This window comes from Theropithecus gelada, chromosome 7b (assembly GCF_003255815.1).
Source record: "Theropithecus gelada isolate Dixy chromosome 7b, Tgel_1.0, whole genome shotgun sequence".
NCBI lineage: Eukaryota > Metazoa > Chordata > Mammalia > Primates > Cercopithecidae > Theropithecus > Theropithecus gelada.
In genome coordinates, this window is record NC_037675.1 from 60,553,611 (window position 1) to 60,576,114 (window position 22,504).

Consider the following 22,504-nt stretch of genomic DNA (forward strand, 5'->3'; position numbering starts at 1 on the left):
GCCAAAGACCTAAGAACTAGGGGAGCTCCAATGTGCAATGGAAGGAGAAGATGGATGTTTCAGCTCTAGGAGAGTGAATTCACCCTTCCTCTGCCTTTTTGTTCTACCGGGGCCCTAAACCAATTGAATGATGCCCAAGCACATTGGTGAGACAGGATCCTTCCTGAATCTACAGATTAAATGCTAATCTCTTCTAGAAACACTCTCACAGACACATCCACAAATAATGTTTTACCAACTATCTGGGTGTCCTTTAACCCAGTCAAATTACACAAGTCTACCCCTTGTCAACTTAACATCCATACGCATCCCCTTAAACCATACTTAATCGCCAAATAAAGACAATGGCAAGGTCATAATTCCACCTAACAAGGTACAACGATCCTGTGTACAACTGAAAGTGTACTAATCCCTTCTCTAGAAGAGGAGGTAAAGTCCTTGAGTGATATTTACTCCTCTCCCGAGACTGTAAGTTAAATAGTATAATAGAAAATTATCATTACTGAAATACTGACATAGTCGTTAATATCTTATATGATAAGGGAATAAGAGAGGAAGGAAAACAAAGATATTTACTTAATATAGGTCTATATACACACAAACGTATTCATAACAAAACAGGGAGGAAATATGGTAACTACAGTCTTCCTTCCTGTAACTGGTCGCACAGTCACAGCTGGTATTCATAACTAGCTTCTACTACCCATTCTGTATTCCCTTTGCCTTCAGCTGGTTATGATTCTTTATCTGGTCAAATGGCTTAAACCTTCATTTCTGAAGGGTCTGGATCATTGGCAGTTCTGCCTGGATTGGGTTGTTGTCATTTTTCATTGACCTTAATTGCTGGGCATGGTAATACTAAGAAAAGTTCTAAATTATCTCTTGTATTCCAGACATACTTTTCCTTACCTCCACTGTGGAGTAGTAGTCCAACTTCTCCTTGGTAATCTGGATGGGTCACTCCTTTCTTGGCCTGCTGACTCAGAGGCATGAAGAGCCCAAAGTGGCCTGGTGTTCTTAACTTGCAGTTCAATGGAATCATTGTTGTGTCTCCTGCTGGAAGCATTCTTCCCTCCAGAATGAAGGCCAGCAGAGCATAAGTTGTGGGAATAGGAAGCCAAAATTTACCAGTGACCCACTAGGCATAATGGTGAGTGGTGCCACCCACTCCCATTTCTACCCCTGATTCCTGTACCTGTGAATCTTGGCTCTTGGAGAAACCGTACCATATAGCGGATGCTGACAGAGCATATACAGTCTTCTGGAGAACCTTGCTTCAAGCCCTGCAAGGTGTTGTCAGCTACGTAGCACGTAACTGAGTCTTCAGAAGGTTGTTCCATTGTACAATCAAATCAGCTGCTTCAGGATGGTACTTTATGATGGCAGGGAACATGATAAGACTAGTTCCCTGAGTTTGGGCCCATTTCCTCATTTTGTGGTCTGTGAAGTGAGTTGTTTGGTCAGAAGCAAGCTTCTTACTTACCATGATGGTGAATAAGGCATTCTGGAAGTCCATGGTTGGTAGTTTTGGCAGAAGCATTACATGCAGGAAAAACAAGTAATTTACTCTGTAAATTGCTTTGTATTTACTCTGTAAATTACTTTGTATTTACTCTGGAGATTTGCTCATGTCCAGAGTAAATATCCATTCCAGTAAGGATAAAACACTGTGCCTTCCTTGATGGAAGAGGTCCAGTGTAATCAACCTGCCACCAGGTAGCTGGCTGATGACCCTGGGGAATGGTGCCATATTGGGGGCTCAGTGTCGGTCTCTGCTGCTGGCAGATTGGGCAGTCAGCAGTGGCTCTAGCCAGGCCAGCCTTGGTGAGTTGAAGTCTGTGTTGCTGAGCCCATGCCTAACCTCCATCCCTGCCACCATGGACACTTTGTTCATGAGCCACTGGGTGATGACAGGTGGCTGGGAAAAGAGACTGGCATCCACAAAAGGGGTCATTCTGTCCACAAAATCCTCCTCTGCTGAGGTCACTCTTTGGTAAGCATTCACATGGGAAACTAATATTTCATGTTTTTAGCCCATTCAGAATGGTCTGTCAACATACCTCTCCCCCAGATTTCTTTGTGACCGATTTTCCAATCATGTCTGTGGACATCCAGCCAAACCATTGGCTACAGCCCATGAATGGGTATATAATTGCATGTCTGGCCACTTCTTTCAAGCAAAGTGCACAACCAGGTGCACTGCTGAAGTTCTGCCCACTGGGAGGATTTCCCTCCACCACTGTCCTTTGAGGATGTCACAGGGAATGGCTGTAATACTGCAGCTGTTCACTTTCTGGTGGTGCCTGCATATAGTGCAGAATCATCTGCAAACTAGGCCCGAGTCTTCTCTTCCTGTGTCAGCTGCTTGTAGGGAATTGCCCGTGAGGCCATAGGTGCAGGCTGGGACTAGAGAAGACGATGTAGCAGGAGTGGGGACTGTGGGCATTTGGGCCATGATGACATGTAACTTACTTGTGCCTTCAGGATCTGCTTTGGCCTGATCATGTATATACCACTTCCATTTGATGACGGAGTGCTGCTGTGCATGCCCAACTCTGTGTCCTGGTTGATCATAAAATACCCAATTCGTGATGGGCAGTTTGTGTCATATGGTAACTTGGTAGCCCATGATTAAGTGCTCAGTTTCTACCAAGGCCCAGCCCAAGAGCTGTCTCTCAGAAGGAGAGTAGTCATCTGTAGGTGATGGCAACAACTTACTGTAAAATCCTAAAGGCCGGTGCTACAATTCATTTGTAGGATCCTGTTGAAGAATCTAAATGGCATCTCTATCTGCCACTGATAGACACTTCAGGCAGTGTTGGAATCTGCTGGATCATATGGCCCCAGTGGAAGGGCAACTTGCATGGAAGCCTGGATCTATTGCAGAGCCTTATCCCATTCTGGGCCTCATTCTTCAAAACTAGCAGCCCTTTGGGTCACTCAGTAAGTGAGCTAGAGTAACACACCCAAATGAGGAATATGTTGCTTCCAAAATCCAAATGGGTCCACTAGTCATTGCACTTCTTGATGGTAGGAGGGGCCAAATGTAACAACTTGTCCTTCATCTTGGAAAGGATATCTCAACATGCCCCACAGGCATTTCACTGAGGTGGAAGGCCCCTGCATTTTAGTCAGATTTGTTTCCTGCACTCTAACACATAAATGTCTTACCAGTAAGTCTGGAGTAGTTGCTGCTTCTCACTCACTAGATTCAGTCAGCATAATGTTGTCAATGTAATGGTCCAGTGTGATGTCTTGTGGAAGGGAAAGGTGACCAAGATCCCTGCACACTAAATTATGATGTGAGGCTGGAAAGTTGATGTACCCCTGAGGAAGGGTGGTAAAAGTTTTATTGTTGGCCTTGTCAGGTGACAGCAAACTGATTTTGGCTGGCCTTATGGACAGGTATGGAGAAAAGGGCATTTGCTAGATCAATAGTGGCATACCAGGTACCAGGTGATATGTTGATTTGCTTAAGCAGAGACCCCATCTGGTACAGCAGCTGCATTTGGAATCACTGGTTTGTTAAGCTTATGATAGTCCACTGTCCTTCTCCAAGATCTGTTTGTCTTCTGCACAGGCCAAATGGGAGAGCTGAATTGGAAGATATGGTGGGAATCGTCACTCCTGCAACTTTCAAATCCTTGATGGTGGCACATCTCTGTAAACCCTCTAGGAATGCAGTATTGCTTTGGATTTACTGTTTTCCTAGGTAGAGGCAGTTCTAATGTCCATTTGGCCTTTCCCACTGTAATACTTTGGAAGCACATAACTTGTTTGATTTCACAGGCTCACAGATGGAAGGGCATTTGCCTCAGACGAATCATATACATTTGAGTCTTCCCCATATCTGATTTAGATGGCATTTAGATGAGACTATGGACTTCAGACTTTTGAGTTGGTATTGGACTGAGTTAAGACGTTTGGGGCTATTGAGATGGAATTAATGTGTTTTGCACGTGAGAAAAACATGAATTTTGGAGGGGCAGGGGCAGAATGCCATGGTCTGAATTTATTTTCCCAAATTTGTATGTTAAATCTTAATCAACAAGGTGATGCTATTAGAAAGTGGTGTCTTTAGGAGGTAATTGGGCCCTCATGAATGGGATTAGTGTACTTCCTTGCCCCTTCCACTGTGTAAGGGGACAATGAGAAGGCACCATTTCCATGAACCAGAAAGCAGCCCCATACCAGACATTGAGTATACTGGCACCTTCAGCTCATACTTCCCAACCTCTACAACCTCTATAACTGTAAGAAATAAATCTGTTGTCAGGGTGGTGCAGTAGAGTGCTCACAGAGATCTGGCAGACAGAGATCTTGATTTGAGGCTTTCCTTGGGCCAGCTTTAGCCCTGCTAGTACTGATTCTGGGCAAGGTTTGATCCAGTTTCCGTTTTTGTAAAGTATTAAGATGCCTGTTGTCCCTGACTACTGAGAGGGTGCTTGTGTAGATTAAAGGAGAAATAGTACATGGAATCACTTTGCATAGCACTATAAAATATAAGATCCTGCTATTAAAAATAGTAATATGTTGCCCATGTATATCGATGAATTGATATTTATGCTAATTGAACCCTCTTACTGATGTGGCAAGAAACTGAAGCCCCACAGCATTGGGGCAACTAAGAACAACTCTAAGGAGTTTAATGCAACATATGCTCAAAATGTGTTTCAGTTGCCTGATGATAATTTTCTTTTTTTATATTTGAATAGTTAACCTGAGACCTCTTATTATTTTCAAGTAGTTTCAGACTAGAACTCAGGATACTTTTCACTGAAATGCATTTGGTAGAATGTCCCCTGGGACTTTCAGCTCGATGGAGGGGTATTGAACAGATACCTGCTTCCTTAGTGTATTGCTCTCTTTCCTGACTTGATTTGTACCTCTGTAAGAGCATAGAATAGGCACCAAGTAGCACCAAAGGGGATATTTCTTTGTTCTTTTCCTTTTAGTTGATATATCAGAATTATTTTGGTTGCAAGCAAGAGAAACTAAATTTCAGACAAACACACACACACACGTACACAGCAGAAGAATATGGGGGCAGTCTTTGTATCTGTAAGGAAAACTGGAAAGCACAGGAGACTTTGGGCATTTAGGGTTCCAGGAAGAAAGTCCATTTCTCCCATCTTAGGTCTGCTCAACATCACATTTCTAGCAGGATTGGGGGTGGGATGGGCCTGACATGATACCAAGAGTGCGAGGAATGGAGGTGGGTTGTTCCTTGTAAAGTCAATCTCTGTGTGCTAGGCAGGGAAAAATAACAACAGATTTCAGTAGGATTCTCAGTTGTCTGAAACTAGAGGCAATTTAATATGCTTATTCACTAGCATGGGTTAAGCTGCCTTTTCATTTTTGCTTAAGTAGAAGTTCAGAAAGATGGAAGAGGGAAGGATCATCACTAGATTGGGAAGCATTTGCTCTTCAAATACAACAGGAGGGCCCTTTCATTAGAATCTGGGAATGGACTGGGACACTAAGTAGCATCCCTGTACTATTTAAAGTGCTGTGGATGGCTACATAGGCTGGCATTGCCCAATTCCAGTCACATAAAGTGCAGCATGAATAGTGCCCCTGGAGTTGTAGAAGTTATAGTTTCTACCTTTCTGTGTCTCTGTTTGTCAGATTTCCCCCCACCTTGTTTTGTACTTTAATTAAAATGCCTAGCATACATCTATAGAATTTCCAGTAAAACTAATGACTGTTTTGAATTAAAATATTGAGTTGCCCAGAATAAAATGATTATATGGTATACCTTTAAAGTACTTATTTTACATTCCAATTTAAGCTTCTGGTTCTTTACACAGACTCCCTTACAAATACTATTGGTGCTTTCATAAAGTGACTTGCTATACAGAAATGGGCTTACATGTGAACAAGGATGGTGTGGTGTACCTTTTCATTTCCTTTTCTTTACCCCTTACTCCTGCAAGTGTGCTTTCAGGGAAGAGGAAGGGAAGTCTCTGGTTCCCCATTACAGACTGACTATGTGGGTCACCTTCTTGTTATCTTACATAGTTTCACTGAGACAGCTGGCCATGAGATTGTGAGACCTGTATTTGTGTGAAGGTCCTGAAGGACTTGTTTGGGATGGCCAGGTACTAGAAGTATGATTTGCAAGTTTAATTTGTTCCAGCACCTAATATTCCTATAGTGTTCATCTTGTGCTGCATAAAATATGCAGAAAAATGGGAGGCTTCACATATAGGCCTGGATTCTCCCCACGTCTCATTATCTCGATTATCTGTAACCTCATGCTTGTTCCACTTTTTCCAGTTTTCCAGACCAGATGTGGTGCTCCAGAACATGATTAGGAGAAGCTGTTCACATTGTAAGCTCTTTCACGAAACTTGATTCTTTTGACGGGTAGGGATAGGTTGTGTTTACATCAGTGCTGGGCACACAGAGGACGCGTAGTCCAAATGTGTTTGAGTTCAATAGAGCACCCATAGGGGCACCCAGGACTAATGAATGGATGGTACTCCCTGTTCCACAGGCATGCTGTCCCAGTGAGACCTGGGGACTTCTTACCCCTAATTGTTGCTACCAGTTTGTATCTCTGCCACATACTGAAACAGTTGAGGCAGGAATCTTCTAGAAAAGGTTTACCTGCAACTGAAGACAACTTGGAGCATAGAACTTGGTTACTAGTAGAAACCCTTTGAACTTTTTTGAAGAAGTGCTGGAATTACAACATGTTTCAACTCACAAGTTGTTTTTTCTTACCACTTTTTTTTTTCTTCTAAATCTTAAGGGAAGAAAAAACCTCCTAGGCTGTAATAATGAAATCTTTTAAATTTGTGGCATGATGGGAAAATGTAATCACAGTGTCAACATTCTGTCATTCTCTATTCATCTTTCTTTATGGAAAAAAAATAATTATGCTGGTTTTCACTGACAAAGTTCCAAAGATCTAATGGTTTCCTATGACATAGTTAGATGTTAAAGATGTGTAACCTACAGATAATGTCAGCTTCTCAGAAAATTCAGAAATGATACTCTTGCCCAGTATTGTGTCTCCCTCCGCTCCCCAACTTCCAAGAAAAAAACTAAAGGAAGGGGAAATTGTATTTTTACTATTGGTTGAAAATGGTTCAGAGTATCACTTGACTTTTATCAAAATCTGGAAACTCACTTAACTCCAACTGCTTTGTCTTCCCACACATTTCGAATGAATGTTAAAAGGAAAATACCTCTGTAGAAACAGAGGGCTATTTTTAGATTTCACTCATATATTTGGGTTTCATCACTCAAATTCTTTTCCCTCAGGGCCAGAGAGTCATATTTGTGTGTTCTGTACTTGATGGCTTTTTCTTATTCTCTACTCAGAACCACCTGGAGGCCAGCACACTCAGTCCACTTGTCCATTTATAATCTGAATAAATCATGTATTTTCCTTGCCTACCTTTTCCCTCTGCCTTTCCCCCAACTGTTGTAGATCAAAAGGTTACTTTGTTTTGGACTTAGCTGTGGTGTTAAATAATTTATTTCACCTGGATTCTAGTGGCAGTCCGTTGGTAGAATGAATACTGTTTCCATCTTTTCCCTGAGTTCTTCAATTTTTGATTGAAGACTTCAATTTTTGATTGACTTTTAAAAGTTATATTATATTTAGAAAATGTTAGAGAAAGGCCGGGCGCGGTGGCTCACGCCTGTAATCTCAGCACTTTGGGAGGCCGAGGCGGGCGAATCACAAGGTCAGGAGATCGAGACCACGGTGAAACCCCGTCTCTATTAAAAATACAAAAAATTAGCCGGGCGCGGTGGCGGGCGCCTGTAGTCCCAGCTACTCAGGAAGCTGAGGCAGGAGAATGGCGTGAACCCGGGAGGCGGAGCTTGCAGTGAGCCGAGATCGCGCCACTGGACTCCAGCCTGGGCGACAGAATTCCTTTTAATGAGGATTTGGTTATCAATATTGTAGTTCCGATTAGCAAGCAAGTATTAAAACTAAAAAGCGTTTAATGGGCTAATTTTGAAGACTCCTCGCAGGGTGTTTCTTCCATGTGTGCCATTTTGCCCAGCCCTACATGTCAGCAGTGGAAGATATTGATTTAGTATGTTTTTACCAAAGACACGCCCACTTTTCATTGAGCGAATGATGCATTTTGTAGTGTGTTTTTCATTATGGTTAGAGGAGATCTTCCTTGAGGCCTGTTTGTCATTTGGCTTTTGATTTTTGTGAGTTGTTACCTCTTTAGTTCTAAACTGTAACTTCATCGTGCAAGCATTTAACCCTAAGCATCACCCTAAATGAGGTAGCATTGCATGTCAGGTATTTACTAATTTGTCTTTATGACATACTGATACCTTTTAAAAGCCTATATAATACCCTTGATTTATATATTCACTTCACATTGCTCTTAAGAGAAGGTGTAGATAGAACCAAGAATAAACATGCAAACAAGATTAAAATGAAGACCTACCTTGACTTACTATCTGTCCTGTCCCTTTGTGTATTTGTTCTACTCTCATTTTTGCAGTAAATCCAGAAGAAAGATTTCTTCTTTCTTTACCTCCTAAGAGATGGCCAACAGTGGAGTCCTAAGTTCTAAAAACATGGTAAGAGTAAATAAAGCAGTGTAAAACCTGGTTGATTAAACTTATTGGTTGAAATTAAATGGAAGGAGGCTTAATCCCACCTTGTGGGTTAGTTTCTGCTTTTAGCAAGCCCTCAGAGGCACTTTAGTGAAGGCATGGCTCTGGCTGGTGGTTTCCATCCTGATAGATGGCCATGGCTATTTTCCTGTCTATAAATAACTGTTCACTGGGTTGAAATGAATGTCAAATAAGCTTCTCCCACCACCACCCATCTTAATAGTAGAATGTTTGAGATAATGGAACAGTGATAAGGGTAAATAAATTTAGCACTGTCAACCTACCAGCATAAACCTTAGCTGATTTTAAATTTAAGTCCCACTATTAACTCTCTTACCCTTGCAAATGGAATTTCAGCTATGATGTAATTGAGACAACAGATGCATCATTTCTCTTTGTGAAACAGCAGGTACCTGGGTGTGCTTCTTACCACTTCCTTACAAATGGGTCCCCTCAGGTGGCTGCAGTGGAACTAGACTCCCAGTAACCTTTGTTACTTGGAAGTCTGATTGGGGAAACACAGAGACTCCTGTAACTGGAAGCAAACACTGCAGCTGAGGGGGTGATGCTTAGAGGCTTTTCTCACAAGCTAGGATTCACTTACCCAGGAGGCAGTGGTGTACCGTGGGGGTAACATGGAGCTGCTTCCTGGGCTGGGTTTCTTTCTATCCAAACAAATTAAATACTTAAAAAATATAACAGATATTAATTAAATTCACCAGAGACTACTAAGTTATGTGAATGTAAAAAGCATTATTCATTGCAAGTTCTCACTTATTTGTGGGATCTAAAAATCAAAACAGTTGAACTCATGGACTTAGAAAGTAGTAGAAGGATGATTACCAGAGGCTGGGAAGGGTAGTCGGGGGGCTTGGTGGGAGTGGAGAAAGTTAATGGGTACAGAAAAACTCAGAATGAATGAGACCTACTATTTGACAGCATAACAGGGTGACTGTAGTCAATAATAACTTAATTGTACATTTTAAAATAACTGAAAGAATGTAATTGGATTGTTTGTAACACAAAGGATAAATGGTTGAGGGGAGGGGTACTCCATTCTTCATGATGTGATTATTTCACAGTGCATGCCTGTATCAAAATATCTAATGCACCTCACAAATATGTACACCTGTGTACCCACAAAAATTAAAAATAAAAAGTTTGTAAGCATTATTATATGGCATGTGGGATTCCTTCCATTATCCTTGTTGCCAGAATTTAAAGTGTTCTCTGTTGAACAACTATGCACTTGCTGTCAGTGTCTTTTGCTGCTTAAAATTATGTAAACACTAAGACAGATCAAATTCAGATATTTCAAGCAGGCAGGTGATGTACTGAGCATGGGAAGGAAAGTACATATCACTTTGTCTATTAAACACACAAGAATATATTCATTTCCACTTCCTTTTTCTTCAAACATATGGCACAGCATATTATTTTCCCACTTAAATCAATATTTTTAATTGACAAATCCTAATTGTATATATTTATGGGGTACAGTGTGATGTTTTGATATATGTATACAATGTAGAATGATTATATCAAATTAACATGTGGCATACCATCTTTTATTTCCCCACCTTTGATACAAATGCAAGCACAAGAAATATTTTACTTCTAATGTTTCTAAGTAGGAGAAGTGCAAGCAATAATGATGAAAAATGGTGAATGATCTCTAGCCTTGAGGTTAAGAAAGGGTAAGGAGTAGTGGGGACCATGGCAAACTCAGCATCAGATTTGTTGATGCTTGGGAATGAAAGTCTAGCTATTTGGCAATCAATAAAACCACATTTAAAAACACATTATTATTTTTTAAGGGAAGTGTTTTGTCTGGTGATTAAGAGGTTGACTCTAGAGTCAGACAGTCAGGGTTCAGATCTCAGTTGTACAATTTATTATCTGTGCAACCTTGGCAGTATGCTTAATTTTGGGCCTCAGATCCTCACTGTATAACATGCCAGTAATACAAATCACATCACTGGCTTGTAGTTAGAACTTGATGAGGTAATCCATTAGAAGATCTCAGTGCCTGGCATATAGTACACGCTTAACAAACTTTAGCTACTGTATTGTTGGTCAACACCGAGCAAGTCTACCAAAGCATGTAAATGGACCTCTCCAGTGGACTAAATGTGTCCTTTCAAAATGCCTGTGTCAAAATCCTAATCCCAGTGTGATGGTATTTGGAGATGGAGTCTTTGGGAGGTAATTTTATGAAGACTCAGCATGTGATGTGGTGGGTGCATTTGAGAAATATACTATTTATTGAGAACTTAGTAAAGTATGCTCCAGCCTGAGGGGTAGTACTATTTTATCCCCACTTTACAGAGAGAAAACTGATAGCAAGTTAATTCTCTTGGGAAGTTGTGCGCTGGATTTCTCCAGCAGTGCTGCTGCTTAAAGGTTGGCACTTCAGCATATTTCTCACATTGTTTTTCTATAGCCTGTTCAAGTCTGTTTATAAACACCCATACCTATCACCACACAGCATTTACCGTGAGGAGGCCTTGTTCTGCAGACCCAAGCATTGTCAAGTCTTAGTGAAGGCCAGTTTAATGTCACACCTCCAGAGACTCTCGTAACTACTGCTTCTTCCTAAATGTATACTGGTCACTGAGCGTCATGGTTTTATCAGAGAACCTCTGTCTTCGCCTTCCTGCAGAAGACCTTTGACTTCCTTTATTCTTGAATCTAAAAATGCAAAGCTGTCTTTTCAGACTTGTAAATACCCTAAAAAATCAGAGGGGTATGGACATTAACAAAGGAGATGGATATGGTGGCTGTTCACCAACATGTTGAAATTCTGTACCCTGAAACAGTCCCCTGTTTAGTTTGGAATGATAAAAATAAGCCACGTAGTATATCTCTTTAGAGGAATATATTGCATTTTTTTCTTCTTTTTTTTTTTTTTTTAAGTTCTGGGATGCATGTGCAGAATGTGCAGGTTTGTTACATAGGTATACATGTGCCATGGTGGTTTGCTGCACCTATCAACCCATCATCTAGGTGTTGAGTCCTGCATGCACTCGTATTTGTCCAAATGCTCTCCCTCCCCTTGCCCTTCACCCCACAACAGGCCCTGGTGTATGTTGTTCCCCTCCCCGTGTCATGTGTTCTCATTGTTCAGCTCCCACTTATGAGTGAGAACACGTGGTGTTTGGTTTTCTGTTCCTGTGTTAGTTTGTTGAGGATGATGGCTTCCGGCTTCATCCATGTCCCTGCAAAGGACATGAGCTCATTCATTTTTACAGCTGCATGGTATTCCATGGTGTGTATGTACCACATTTTCTTTATCCAGTCTATTATTGATGGGCATTAGGGTTGGTTCCATGTCTTTGGTATTGTAAATGGTGCTGCAGTAAACATATGTGTGCATGTGTCTTTATAGTAGAATGATTTATATTCCTTTGGGTATATACCCATTAATGAGATTGCTGGGTCAAATGGTATTTCTGGTTCTAGATCCTTGAGGAATCGCCATGCTGTATTCCACAATGGTTGAACTAATTTATATTCCCACCAACAGTGTAAAAGCGTTCCTATTTCTCCTCAGCCTTGCCAGCATCTGTTTGTTTCCTGATTTTTTAATAATCGCCATTCTAACTGGCATGAGGTGGTATCTCATTGTGGGTTTGATTTGCATTTCTCTAATGATCAGTGATATGAGATTTTTTTCCTATGTTTGTTGGCTGCATCAATGTCTTCTTCTGAGAAGTGTCTGTTCATATCCTTTGCCCACTTTTTGATGGGGTTGTTTGTGTTTTTCTTGTAAATTTGTTTAAGTTCCTTGTAGATTCTGGATATTAGACCTTTGTCAAATGGGTAGACTGCAAACATTTTCTCCCATTCTGTAGGTTGCCTGTTCATTCTGAGGCTAGTTTCTTTTGCTATGCAGAAACTCTTTAGTTTAATTAGATCCCATTTGTCAATTTTGGCTTTTGTTGCAATTGCTTTTGGTGTTTTAGTCATGAAGTCTGCTCATGCCTATGTCCTGAATGGTATTGCCTAGGTTTTCTTCTAGAGTTTTTATGGTTTTGAGTTTTACAGTTAAGTCTTTTCTCCATCTTAATTTTTGTATAAGATGTAAGAAAGGGGTCCAGTTTCAGTTTTCTGCATATGGCTAGCTGGTTTTCCCAGCACAATTTATTAAATAGAGAATCTTTTTCCCATTGTTTGTTTTTGTCAGATTTGTTGAAGATCAGATGGTTGTAGATGTGTGGCGTTATTTCTGAGGTCTGTTCTGTTCCATTGGTCTATATGTCTGCTTTGGTACCAGTACCGTGCTGTTTTGGTTACTATAGCCTTGAAATATAGTTTGAGATCAGGTAGTGTGATGCCTCCAGCTTTGTTCTTCTTGCTTAGGATTGTCTTGGCTGTATGGGCTCTTTTTTGGTTCCATATGAAATTTAAATTAGTTTTCTTCTAATTCTGTGAAGAATGTCAATGGTAGTTTGATGGGAATGCATTGAATCTGTAAATTACTTTTTCATGATACTGATTCTTTCTATCCATGAGCCTGGAATGTTTTCCCATTTGTTTGTCTCCTCTTATTTCCTTGAGCAGTGGTTTGTAGTTCTCCTTGAAGAAGTCCTTCACGTCCTTTGTAAGCTGTATTCCTAGGTATTTTATTCTCTTTGTAGCAGTTGTGAATGGCAGTTTATTCATGATTTGGCTCTCTGTTTGTCTATTGGTGAATAGGAATGCTTGTGATTTTTGCACATTGATTTTGTATCCTGAGGCTTTGCTGAAGTTGCTTATCAGCTTGAGGAGTTTTTGGGCTGAGATGGTGGGGTTTTCTAAATGTACAATCATGTCATCTGCAAACAGAGACAATTTGACTTCCTATCTTCCCATTTGAATACCCTTTATTTCTTTCTCTTGCCTGATTGCCGTGGCCAGAACTTCCAATACTGTGTTAAATGATGAGGGAGGGCATCCTTGTCTTGTGCCGGTTTTCAAAGGAATGCTTCCAGCTTTTGCCCATTCGGTATGATATTGGTATGGGTTTGTCATAAATAGCTGTTATTATTTTGAGATCTGTTCCATCAATACCTAGTTTATTGAGAGTTTTTAGCTTTATTGAGAGTTTTTAGCATGAATGGATGTTGAATTTTATCAGAGGCCTTTTCTGCAACTATTGAGATAATCATGTGGTTTTTTAAATTGGTTCTGTTTACGTGATGAGTTACATTTATTGATTTGTGTATGTTGAACCAACCTTGCATCCCAGGGATAAAGTGAACTTGATCATGATGGATAAGCTTTTTGATGTGCTTCTTGATTTGGTCTGCCAGTATTTTATTGAGGATTTTTGTATCGATGCTCATCAGGGATATTGGCCTGAAGTTTTCTTTTTTTGTTGTGTCTCTGCCAGGTTTTGGTATCAGGATGATATGGGCCTCATAGAATGAGTTAGGGAGGAGTCCCTCCTTTTCAGTTGTTTGAAATAGTTTCAGAGGAATGACACCAGCTCCTCTTTGTACCTCTGGTAGAATTCAGCTGTGAATCCATCTGGTCCTGGGCTTTTTTTGGTTGGTAGGCTATTAATTACTACCTCAATATCAGAACTTGTTACTGGTCTATTCAGGGATTTGACTTCTTCCTGGTTTAGTCTTGGGAGGGTGTATGTCCAGGAATTTATCCATTTCTTCTAGGTTTTCTAGTTTATTTGCGTAGAGGTGTTTATAGTATTCTTTAATGGTTGTTTGTATTTCTGTGGGATCAGTGGTGATATCCCCTTTATCACTTTTTGTGTGTATTTGATTCTTCTCTCTTCTTTATTAGTCTAGCTAGTGGTCTATCTGTATTTTTATTTTTTTCAAAAAACCAGCTCCTGGGTTCATTGATGGTTTTTGAAGGGTTTTTCATGTCTCTGTCTCCTTCAGTTTTACTGTGACCTTAGTTATTTCTTGTTTTCTGCTAGTTTTTGAATTTCTTTGCTCTTGCTTCTCTAGTTCTTTTAATTGTGATGTTAGGGTGTTGATTTGAGATTTTTCCAGCTTTCTGATGTGGGCATTTAGTTATATAAATTTCCCTTTTTTCTTTTTCTTTTTTTTTTTCTCTTTTTTTTTTTTTTTGAGACAGAGTCTCGCTCTGTCGCCCAGGCTGGAGTGCAGTGGCCGGATCTCAGCTCACTGCAATAAATTTCCCTTTTAACACTGCTTTAGCTGAGTCCCAGAGATTCTGGTATGTGAATATATTGCATTTCATCCAAACCAGCCAACTGCTTTGAAAATGTTATGATGGAACACGCATGCAGCTAGTGCACAGAGGTGGAGTGGAGACAGACCTCACTTCGTCAAATGAATAGCTTGGTATACTTAGGAAAATAAGCTTGATATGCTTAATAATGGTAAATTCCCTTTCTTTAAAAAAGAAATCCCATTTTAAATGGTTACTCCATGGCTTTATGATGAGAAGAGCCCTAAGTTTTGTTCCCCTGAACCCACTTTATTTATTTATTTATTTATTTATTTATTTATTTATTTACTTATTTATTTTTGGAGAATTGCCTCTTTAGTATGAGGTGTCATTTAACAGTGTTCTTTCTTGAGCTGCTAGGCTTTTGAAGCTTCAGGTAATTTTTAGTAGATCAAAGGGAAGAAGTTGTAGCAAAGTGACTAGTTTTCTATCTTTGTAGGTGTAATGTTTTGTTTTTTTTAATAACTAAGGATCTGAAGATGGGAAATCATTAGAATTATAATGCTCTCTGCTACTTATCACACATGGTCTGGCTCTTGCTAAGCCTTGTGACCTGGCTTCTTGCCTCTTCCTCTCGTCCACTCTGCTTCAGGTACATTCGCCACCTTTTTGTTTTTGAGCATACCTCACCTTTTCTCCCTTCAAGCATTTGCTGTCTGACTGGAACACTCTTTTCTTAGATTTTTGCATGGCTGTCTTCTTGTCATCATTTAAATATTATTTCAGTGGCATCTTCCCAGATGTTATCTTCATGACTTTGCATTTTCTAAAGAATCACTCCTCCTTTAGCATCTCTGGCCAATCTCTCTAAATATCCTGTTTTATCCATCTGAAATTAGAGTGATTATCTTTGTCTCCTCTCACTAAACTGTGACCTCTGTGATGACTCAGGGTGGGGGACGCTCATCTGTCTGGTTCATTGCTGGGCCTCCAACACCTAGAACAGTGCCCAAAGGTGTTTGGTGTATGTTTGTAGAATAAATAAATTTATTTGTAATATAAGTGGTTTTGAAAACTTTCCCAAACTTCTCTTGTTTCATGTACTTAGTGGAGAGCAGGGATCAGCAATTTTTTTCTGTAAGGGGCTATAAAGTACATTTATTAGGCTTTGGGGGCTAAAGGATCTCTGAGACAACTACTCGGAAAGCAGCCACAGACAATATGTAAACAGGAGGCTAGCTGTTATCCAATAAAACTGTATTTACAAAAACTGTTGGTGAGGGGGCACTTGGCATTAAGCCCTTGGGCCACAATTTGCACAGCCCTAGTGTAGAGTCAGTTTTAACCTACACATCGTGGAATATATGTGGAAAGGGTGGATTGGAAGAGTGGTTATCTTGATTACAAGCTCAGTTCATTTAGTTTTCAGCTAGGGAAATGTGAACATCTATTCTTGTTCTGTCAGAAGAGAATGTGTAGTGAAAACTATTTGTAGCATGATGGAGATAGAAACATTCCAAAAGAGAGACATCTCGCAGGTGGTGGAATACATATTAGGGGCTGTTGAAAAATTAAATACTGATCAAGCACTTAAGTACTGTAGGATTGTGGAAATACCAAGAGAAATAGTTCTAAGAACTGAAAGTTGAAAAAGTGTATTTTGATCACCCCTGAGCAAGCTAAGCAAGGTCAGCCTCTTATGTTCTTGATTTTTGAAAGGCACAGAATATAGCTTATTCAATTTTGTATTCCTGATCCTTCACGTATAACCCCTGACATATAGCGGTTTACTGACTGTTCAGATGAACAGAGTGAGTAAAGCTGTAACTGACCTAATGAAACACTATAATATTACTTTTGAATGATTTTTTTTTTTTTTTTTTGCTTCTCTAGACACCTCCTGGAAGTATAATGTATTGTTCTTAAAACCACTAAATGTATTGCTGACACATGGTAATCATTTATTTCAAACATAATTTGAATGGTATTCTTACATCAGAGACTTTCAGAGAAGGAGCCTAAGGCTAACCTTTATTAGATAATTCTAAGATGGGCTGGCTGTCAGGCAATACAGAATATCAAAAAAAGGACAGCATGAATTTGTCCCTGCTCTGCTGCTTAGGAGTGGGTGATCCTATGCAGGTCACATAAGTGCTCAGATAGTTACTCAGCTGTAAAGTAGAAATAAAAGCAATATCTGATTGCCTGTACCTGTCTCTTTTTCTCTCAGGGTTGTTGGGAAAATAAAATGATACTGTGCGTACAAAAGTACTTAGAAACCCATAAATTACTTTATGAAGGTAATATACTATTATGCTGTTGTGAAATAGGGTAATGCCCTATGGTGCTAACACTTACTTTTTTTGTGGTTATGTAAAATAAGTAATCCAACCTATAATTAGGACGATTGGCTGTTACCCAAATAGGGCCTCAAGTTCCACCTGTCACACCCAAATCTTGCAAAAAATGATTATAATGCTTAAACACAGTCTCCTTATTGTCATGCTAGTTTTTTTCTCGATGGAAAAAGAGAGAGGTGTAGCTAGTGAATTTTAAGTCAAGAGCAGAATACTCAGTTTTATTTACCACGCTCTTACCTAGTCCAGGTTCTCCATCGGTTTCTTCCATCCCTGCCCCAACTAGCCTGATTCTTTTACCTGTGCCCTTTTTCTTTGACAGGTTCAATGGTAGAATTTGTAGATTCTTGACATTTTCTTACATTGTGTTTTGTTGTATGCTTCCCCTCTGCGCCCCCACCCCCATTCTTGTTATATTCTTTCCCTACCACAGAGCCTGTCTCCCTCAAATTCTGCTGTGGATGGAGTTGGACATGAATGGCTGAAGTTTCAGATTATGGCCATCTTTGAGAAAATGACAGGGCGGGGGCCAGGACGGGTAGTAATGTTATTTCTGAAAGCTCCCTGCTCAGCAACAATAATGACTTTTACATTCTAGCAACTTCTTTATCTTTTTAGCACCATACATACCGAGACTTGAATTACTTCCAAGCTCCAAGGAATGATTCCCCCATAGGCTTATTTAAGACTCCTGGAAAGTCAGTCTGGCAAAATTTGTTTCCAAAGTGGGAACTCTTTGAGAAAGGAGGTGTTACATTACTCGTGTCAATTTGTGAACAGTAAAACCAATACAGCCTTCTGTAAAACAAGACATTTGTGTTTGGATTTATGGCTCGATTTTTCAGTTCACTGTTAATTTGATTCTTAGAAAATAATAATGCTGTAGCTTGAAAGATGTGAGATGAGACAGGTAGGGTTTATGTCCTTGCTGACTGCTCCTAGTGCTATGGATTTTTGTTATGACTTCATCTCTCATGATGTTTCTTTGTTGTGAAACTATGGTGTCTTCCTAGCATGAGTATGCAAATTGGCGGAAATGATGTTTGTGGAAGGCCCCACATCGTCTCTGACCTTTGAGAGGTACTCAGTCAGTGTTAGTTCCCATCTCATTTAGTCGAGTGGACCATGAATCAGGGTTCTTCAAATCTGTATGGGACAGAAATCCCACTGAAATTGGCTTAAAGGGGAAAAAAGTTCATTGAATCGCTCAATGGAAAGTTCAAGGGGTATTTGACCGAGGCCCAGTATATCTAGTAGTTAAATGATGTTGTCAAAACCTCCTCATCTCCCCATCTCCCTTGTCCCATCTCTCAGTTCTGCTTTTATCTATGCTGGCTTCATTTTGGGGTAGCTTCTAACACATGGTGGAAAAAGCAACTATTGTAAATTTCTGGTGTTATATGGTGCTTATATGTCATGATTCCAGGCAAAAAAGAGGCACCCTCTCATCTGTACCATCCAGCCACATAAAGACCTCTGGTTGTCTTTGTGTTGTGTGCCATCCCTAGATCAGTCACTGTCCAGGGGATGGAGTGACTTGATTGGTGAAGCCAATGCCATGTGCCCCTCTCTAGATGGAGAGGAAGAACCATCTGGTTAACCACTTTATTAGAATCACATGGTGAAGGAGATGGACTAGTTCCCATAGGTTTGTGAAGTAGGCAACTAGGTAAGAGACATGTCCATTAGAGCTAGTGATCAGAGTTCCCAAAGACAGATACAGCTGGCTGTAACATTTTACTGTGTGTGTGTATGTGTGTGTACATGCATATGTACTTCAAGGACGTCTTCAGTATGTTATGGTTATGTATTACTTTAATCTCAGTGTGCTTCTGCTGAGGCCTGTGGTGTACTGCAGGGGAAATGAGAACTTCCTGAAATCATATACTGCATTTTGTATGTATGTACGGGAAAGAATTTTTTTTGAGTTAATGTTATACAACATGTTCTCTCCAATAAAATTACTAGGGGATTTTTACTTTATAAAATTCTGCAAGGTCTGGCTTGTCTTCTGCAAAGTGTTGGGAAAACTTTAGAAAAGGTCCTTTCACAACTGTTTTTGGAACATCAGCCGTATGGTTCAGATATTTCCTATTTCTTCCAGTGGGACCTCTTGAACTAAGTAGAGTGAAAAGGAAAACATTGGTTTTTGAGACTTGGCTAAAATTATCTGTGTTTTTTAAAGTTTGAACTAATTACTTTTGTGGGAGCTTTTGTGTTTGTAGTTGATAGCTTACCAGTTGTGGTGCATGCTAGTATAAACAAAGGGTAGAAGAAACTAGCTGTTTACATATTTCTTGTTATTTCTTCTGCATAAGGAACTTCTACTGTGTACTGCCATTTTGCCCCTTAGTTCTGCTTTACTGAACCCAATTCAAACATCAGAAGCCGAAGGAAGAGCTTCCCTATGTCTTCTAATTATATTATTTAACTTATCAAGGATCAAAATGGTTTACTCAGCAGTGGATAGAAACAATTGGGCTATGGCATTCTTTGTTTTAAGAGGGATAAGTCATGTGACCTTCATTCTAGACTTGGGAATTACATGTAGACTTTTATACTAATCTTAGATCTGGGGCTTATTTCTTCTGGCTTTCTCAAATCACAAACTGTCTCTCTCTCTCTCTCTCTTTTTTCCCCCTGTTCCTCAAAATTAATTGTTACTTATACAAGGATTTGATGCTGTAAGGATGAAATTGCTCAAATCAAGGCAGGAATAATATGCTTCTAAAATGGATTATCTTTTATTTCATTAGGTGTTAGAACTGGAAGAGACCTTGAAGATTCTCATCCTGCCTCTTTAAGGATAAACAGGTTCAAACAGGCTATGTATCTTAACTAAAGTCACAGAGCTACTAAGAGGAACAGAGTTGGGACTAGAGCCTAGGTTTCCCTTTAGACTAGTAATATTTTTTTCCGGCTATCCCACATTTTCTCGGGAAAAAATTTAACAAATTATCCCAAAAGCTTTCTTTTCTTTATGATAGATCTCAAATATAATCTCTCTGAAGGCAAGAACCAACTTGGTCTTTTCCATTATTATATGCCTACTAGCAGTGTTAGAAGCAGCAGCAGGGGTAGAGTAATAATAATAGTAACAACAACAACAGACACTTATAGAAGAGCTTACTATGGCCAGACATTATTATTTGTACTTTACAGAGATTTATTTAATCTGAACAAAAACCCTGTGTGCAGGGTACTATTATTATTTTCATTTTATAGATGGGAAAATTGGGCTGCCAGAATATAGAGCCTAGAAATATATGTAGAAGGTACCCAGTAAATATTTGGCAAAAGAATGAATCCTTGAAGTTCAGAGCACTTTCATATTCATTATATAATGTGATGACAATAAGGGATGGTATTTTCCTGAGGAAACCACAGCTCAGAGAGCTTAAGGAGACTCACCAAGGTTAGGGGGATAGTTAGTGGTAGGGCTGGGAGATACTTTGATCCTGAGCTCTGACACGGTTAGTGTCATCGGTGGATTCCTATAAAAGTACATCCAAAAAGTGAGTGGCTAGGGAAATCAGAGGCCAGGCAGTATCTGATTTTGTATTTACCCACAGATCAGTCATTCCAGCTTTCTTCACTGCTTTCTGTAGGTCCAGATTTCTGTTTGGTCTTTATTTCTTTCTGCCTGAAGAACTTTCTTTAAAGAGTGTTAAACTTTGTTCTGGTGCACAGATCCTTTTGAGGCTGCTTTTAAGCTTTTTCTAGAGCAGCCTGAGTCTAGGACCCTTTTGAATACTCTTCCTGATGTTTATGTATTACAAGGTTCTTCTACTCAGGCTGGTGGGAATGCCAGTCATTTCCAGCCCTGTGTGAGCCCCACATCCAATGTGCAGATCAGTACTCAGCCTATAATTTGAGGCGACTCCTTTACAGATATCAAGAGCTATGGCTGCCTCTGATTCTCTGAACTTTTATCTCTGATCCCTCAATTCAACAAGACCCTTGAACGTGGTTTGGATTTCCTCTTTCTGCACAACAGCCTGGAGTAAGGGCAATCCTAAGGCTTGCCTTACTGGATGTTTCCTTTCTCTCAGCAATCACTGGTCTGTAATACCTTTGTCCAGTGACTGAATACAGCTGTTTCATATATTTTGCCTATTTATTAATTATTTGTAGTGGGAGAGCAATTCCTATAGTAGTTAATCCTTCATGGACTGGAAATGGAAGTCTGGCATCTTGCTTGAAGTTCCAAACATTAGTATCCCAGGGATACCTCTATGTCCCTGTTTCTCAAGAGCACAGATATCACCCTCTGCTTCCTTTTACTTCTTTCTATTTGATGCTCCCTATTTAAGGGAACATGGAAGTTACTGGTAGACTAAATTGCTATTTGATATGGTTTGGCTGTGTCCCCACTCAAATCTCATCTTGAGTTGTAGCTCCCATAGTTCCCATGTGTTGAGGGAGGGTCCTGATGGGAGATAGTTGAATCATGGGGGTGGTTTCCCCTTTCGCTTGGCTCTCTAATTCTCTCTTGCCTGCCACCATGTAAGACATCCCTTTCGTCTTCTGCCATGATTGTGAGGCCTTCCCAGCCATGTGGAACTGTGAGTCCATTAAACCTCTTTTTTTTTTTTTTTTTTTTTTAATATATTGCCCAGTCTTGGTTATGTCTTTATCAGCAGCCATAAAACAGACTAGTACAGTATTTGAAGCAAGCAGAATATTTGCTCTTGCTTGTTGAAGATGAGATAGAAAAACAGACCACCGCCTCTACAACATACACTCATTCCTACACTGTTTCTTTTCTCACATAGCACCTGGAATGCTGAGATGGCTTGAGAAGCCAAGGGTGTATGTGGATGTGAACTGATTATAAGCTCTGTGAGGGCAAAGCACACATCTCTTTTGTTTATCCTTATATCCCAAGAATGAACAGGGGAGTGGACACCACTGGCTTCTTCAATGAATGAATGGAAATATACAAATTAGTACACACATGCAGAATTGTGAATCTGGGAGTGTGTGTTGGGGGCAGGAAGAGATTCTTAACTGCCTGCCAACGCTTTGAGGAAAAACCAGTTTGACAGCTGTGTGAATGTGTACGTGTGGTGTGTGTGTGTATTTAGGTTGGTGAAGTATCTGGCATCACTGTCCTGGTTGCTTTTCCAGTATGAGCAAGTACAGTTGTAAACAGCATGTTTTTCTACAAAGGGACTGGCTTTTATGTAACACTACCCAGTGAGGTGGGGCAGTGTTTTTAAGAGGAGTATCCATAAAGGCTAATAGCCAGGTTAGCAAGAACATTTATCACAGCTCTGCTTGCTGGTGATGAGTAGGAGAAGACCCAGTGAAGAACAACTGTCCTGGTTGATGATTTTTGTGGAAAGGAAAGTGGCACCTGTAAGATAACTGATGATCTCGGAAGTGAAAAGGACAGGGTACCCAGG

General features: G+C 40.1%; 1 protein-coding gene across 2 annotated transcripts in view; it reads left to right on the top strand.

The window, feature by feature from the left end:
- The window catches only part of DAAM1 (dishevelled associated activator of morphogenesis 1), a 180,981-nt gene that overhangs the window by 31,701 nt on the left and 126,776 nt on the right, over positions 1-22,504 (top strand). The gene's annotated exons all lie outside the window — the stretch shown is intronic.